This window comes from Schistocerca cancellata, unplaced genomic scaffold (assembly GCF_023864275.1).
Source record: "Schistocerca cancellata isolate TAMUIC-IGC-003103 unplaced genomic scaffold, iqSchCanc2.1 HiC_scaffold_590, whole genome shotgun sequence".
NCBI classification, from domain to species: domain Eukaryota; kingdom Metazoa; phylum Arthropoda; class Insecta; order Orthoptera; family Acrididae; genus Schistocerca; species Schistocerca cancellata.
Window position 1 is genome coordinate 80,001 of NW_026046602.1, and position 5,000 is coordinate 85,000.

The 5,000-nt window shown below is 53.7% G+C and overlaps 1 non-coding gene across 1 annotated transcript in view; it reads right to left on the reverse strand.

Annotated features, from left to right (window-relative positions):
* The window catches only part of LOC126132887 (small subunit ribosomal RNA), a 1,909-nt gene extending 1,171 nt beyond the window's left edge, over positions 1 to 738 (reverse strand). The window contains exon 1 of the ribosomal RNA XR_007527536.1: positions 1 to 738. This exon is cut by the window's left edge and continues 1,171 nt beyond it. This is a non-coding gene — a ribosomal RNA (small subunit ribosomal RNA).
* Positions 739 to 5,000: the final 4,262 nt, after the last annotated feature.

Sequence of the window (5,000 nt, forward strand, 5' to 3'; positions counted from 1 at the left end):
TCGGCTCGCCCCACCGGCAGGACGTCCCACGATACATGCCAGTTAAACACCGACGGGCGGTGAACCAACAGCGTGGGACACAAATCCAACTACGAGCTTTTTAACCGCAACAACTTTAATATACGCTATTGGAGCTGGAATTACCGCGGCTGCTGGCACCAGACTTGCCCTCCAATAGATACTCGTTAAAGGATTTAAAGTGTACTCATTCCGATTACGGGGCCTCGGATGAGTCCCGTATCGTTATTTTTCGTCACTACCTCCCCGTGCCGGGAGTGGGTAATTTGCGCGCCTGCTGCCTTCCTTGGATGTGGTAGCCGTTTCTCAAGCTCCCTCTCCGGAATCGAACCCTGATTCCCCGTTACCCGTTACAACCATGGTAGGCGCAGAACCTACCATCGACAGTTGATAAGGCAGACATTTGAAAGATGCGTCGCCGGTACGAGGACCGTGCGATCAGCCCAAAGTTATTCAGAGTCACCAAGGCAAACGGACCGGACGAGCCGACCGATTGGTTTTGATCTAATAAAAGCGTCCCTTCCATCTCTGGTCGGGACTCTGTTTGCATGTATTAGCTCTAGAATTACCACAGTTATCCAAGTAACGTGGGTACGATCTAAGGAACCATAACTGATTTAATGAGCCATTCGCGGTTTCACCTTAATGCGGCTTGTACTGAGACATGCATGGCTTAATCTTTGAGACAAGCATATGACTACTGGCAGGATCAACCAGGGAGCTGCGTCAACTAGAGCTGAGCAGCCGGCCGCCCGGGAGTGTGTCCCAGGGGCCCGCGCGAACACGCAAGCGTCCGCTCAATTATTCTGCAAACAGGAGGAGGCTGAGCTCCCCTGCACAATACACCTCGAAACCCTCTCAGGTCCCGGCGGCGCGCAGCGCCGTCCTAAGTACTTGGTCGGGTTCGAGAGAGGCGCAATCGCCCGGAGTTAGGCGAGTAGACGCTTTAGGTGCGACCACCCGTGCTCCCAACTGAGCTTGCCGCTGCCGACAGAGGCCCGGGAGCGTGCTGTCGTGGCATTGCCGGCGGGAGACAACACGCGCCACCTACGGTGACCGGCAGCTCCAACGCCAGCGCCACAGAAGGGCAAAGGCCCCACGTGGGTGCCGAAGCGAACTCTCCCAGCACAGCGCACGTGCCAACACGTCTGCACAACTGCGATACAAACCACCAGCGAGAACCGCTGGGGCGACCGAGCAGCAGACGGCGTCGCGGCGCCGAGTGCCGGGCGGCGGCGCATCCTCAACGCACACAGTCCTCAGTCGGACCAGCACACTGCAGATGTCCACCGCGCTTCGCACCGGGCCCGCGAGGACCCACTTTGGCCGCCCGGCGCCGCGCGCAGGGTGCCCCGGCGCGCAGCTGCGCCGCCTGCCGCGTCCGTCGGCCGGCGCGCCTGCCACTGGGCGCCCCCACCAGCCGGCTGTAGCGCGTGCGCCCACGCACCGCGCGGCCAGCACGCCGGGCGGCCCCCCCTCACCGGCCGGGGACGGTCCCACCCAGCCACCGCCGCGTATCGCTTCACACACAGATTTGCCCTTACTGATTTACCTCCAGCAACAACAACCGCACCACAATGGGTTTACCAGTTGTTCATTTGCGTAACGTCACCAGCAAACGTAGACGTCCATCCCAGTTTGCAAATGCAACGATTATTGCATACCTGTCTGTTAGGTGCCACGACACACTACGTCTGCCCACATACACGCAACAAAATGTGCACGACTAGAGAACACGTGGGAGGTGGCCCCCTACGTATGCGATGTCCATTACGACACCGACTGTCAACCAGCATCTGTACCATGTCGCAGATGTGGAACGCGGTGCACCATGCTATCACACTGTGTGAGAAGAGACGACTACGTTTGAATACACGCGCCACTACATCAACAGACGGCTCATGCTGATCGCCATCCAGGGCGTCCGTTACTCCCACACGTCTCTATGGCGTACCACACTGCAATGTAGCTGTTATGGGGAGACGGCACGTGGCTGAGTGCACAACATTTGGACCGTATGGTTCGCTGTTGTTGGGCGCAGTCGTTGTACGGTCACACATGTGCCACAGCGTATCATTCAGTACATACGGACCTATGTGCAGTACAATGTGAGGGTTAAGCTTACGACATCAGCGGACAGTGGACACAGGCCGTACCACGACGTAGACTGAGCGCTTCGACATGCGAATGCCAATGAACAGCTGCGAAGGGCATTGAACACGCAAGCACCTGAACGACCAGCGTGCGAAGGCAGGGGGGGGGGGAGGGGGGGGCGATGTACATCCTGCAGTCGTCCACATTACAGTGTACAGCGGGAGCATGTAAAAAGTAAGCAACACTTGCGAAGTGTTGAACATGAAACGATACACAAGAGGGTGGGCGGTGCGAGTAGCGAACTATATTCAGAGGGTTGTGGTTAGACAACACTAGATTAATGTAACGTGTCATATGCCAATTACAGAGCAGGTTAAGGCACAACGTGGGTTAGGTTAAGGCACAACGTGGGTTAGGTTAAGGCACAACGTGGGTTAGGTTAAGGCACAACGTGGGTTAGGTTAAGGCACAACGTGGGTTAGGTTAAGGCACAACGTGGGTTAGGTTAAGGCACAACGTGGGTTAGGTTAAGGCACAACGTGGGTTAGGTTAAGGCACAACGTGGGTTAGGTTAAGGCACAACGTGGGTTAGGTTAAGGCACAACGTGGGTTAGGTTAAGGCACAACGTGGGTTAGGTTAAGGCACAACGTGGGTTAGGTTAAGGCACAACGTGGGTTAGGTTAAGGCACAACGTGGGTTAGGTTAAGGCACAACGTGGGTTAGGTTAAGGCACAACGTGGGTTAGGTTAAGGCACAACGTGGGTTAGGTTAAGGCACAACGTGGGTTAGGTTAAGGCACAACGTGGGTTAGGTTAAGGCACAACGTGGGTTAGGTTAAGGCACAACGTGGGTTAGGTTAAGGCACAACGTGGGTTAGGTTAAGGCACAACGTGGGTTAGGTTAAGGCACAACGTGGGTTAGGTTAAGGCACAACGTGGGTTAGGTTAAGGCACAACGTGGGTTAGGTTAAGGCACAACTTGGGTTAGGTTAAGGCACAACGTGGGTTAGGTTAAGGCACAACTTGGGTTAGGTTAAGGCACAACTTGGGTTAGGTTAAGGCACAACTTGGGTTAGGTTAAGGCACAACTTGGGTTAGGTTAAGGCACAACTTGGGTTAGGTTAAGGCACAACTTGGGTTAGGTTAAGGCACAACTTGGGTTAGGTTAAGGCACAACTTGGGTTAGGTTAAGGCACAACTTGGGTTAGGTTAAGGCACAACTTGGGTTAGGTTAAGGCACAACTTGGGTTAGGTTAAGGCACAACTTGGGTTAGGTTAAGGCACAACTTGGGTTAGGTTAAGGCACAACTTGGGTTAGGTTAAGGCACAACTTGGGTTAGGTTAAGGCACAACTTGGGTTAGGTTAAGGCACAACTTGGGTTAGGTTAAGGCACAACTTGGGTTAGGTTAAGGCACAACTTGGGTTAGGTTAAGGCACAACTTGGGTTACATTGCGGTACAAATTGCGTTACATTGCGGTACAAATTGCGTTACATTGCGGTACAAATTGCGTTACATTGCGGTACAAATTGCGTTACATTGCGGTACAAATTGCGTTACATTGCGGTACAAATTGCGTTACATTGCGGTACAAATTGCGTTACATTGCGGTACAAATTGCGTTACATTGCGGTACAAATTGCGTTACATTGCGGTAGAAATTGTGGTACAAATTGCGTTACGAATTTGGTTAGGTTAAGGTGCAAAATGGGTTAGGTTAAGGTGCGAAATGGGTTGGATTACAGTACACAACGTGGTAAGAGAGTGTGTTGTTGGGGGGGGGGGGCCGAGGTTCGTTGGTAGTGATCATTGTAAGTGAATGTCTGAGGCAGCGTCAGTATGTCACAGCAGTTATGTCTCGTCAGGATGCGCTTATGCGCTTTTCGCTCGTGACTGGAGGCGCGCCGCGTCTGTGGTTGCGGCACACCTGTGTGATTCATTCCTGCCATTGTTTCTGTGCCGTAACAGGTGGCAGTGTGGTGGTGTTGGGTGCACCCCTGTGTAGGACATGTGTGGGTGTTGGTGGCTTATCTGAGCAGTTGTGGATGTCGGACGGGTGGGATATTCTATTTTAGAATTGGACTCCCTGGTGTGGTTATCATAGTGTGGATGGTGTACTGTGGCGGAGAGGATGCACCGGACGTTGGTCCATGCTGGTGCTTACATATTGTATCTGTGTCTGTTACAGGCAGAGAGTAATGTGTGATAGAGTGTCTCGCTGAGGTGTGGTTCATATTGTGTGCACAGACTTACAGCATGTATAGGGACAGCGGGAATTTGGCATATTGGATATAACTCTTCGTGAAACGCAAGATATAGGGGTGGATTGCAACGTACGAGTGCGGGAAGAGTCCGCCGTTCATCCGCTGGAGTTGCGATTTCGGCGGTTGGGGTGGGGCACGTGCGGGTGCGGGTGCGGGTGCGGGTGGGGTGATTGTCGGTTGACTACTTCGTGCGACGCAGGCACTGGCGTTCGGGTTCCTGTGGTGGACAGATGATGCAGGCTTTGTGGGTGGCGTCGGAAAATGGGTACTGTGGGACCTAGCGATGTCGTAGTCGGGGTGGCGTCTCATAGATGGCGGTATCGTCGGTGCAGCAGGTCATGTTTCGGGAGACTTGCAGATGGCGGTATTTGGTTTTCGTGTTGCGCGCGACATGGTGGACGTCGTGTCGTCCGATTCGCGTAGATGGGGCTATTGCATGTGGTTTCGTCACATTGTCATAGATGGCGATGCTGTGGTTTGGCAGTATGGTTGGTGTAGTTCCGTTGGATTCCTGTAGATGGAGGTGTCGTTTCTGGGCCAGACGGCAATGTAGTTTGGTCACATTCTCATAGATGGCTGTGTTGTGTCTGTGGGTGGCGGTGTCAGCGTCGTCCCATAGAGGGC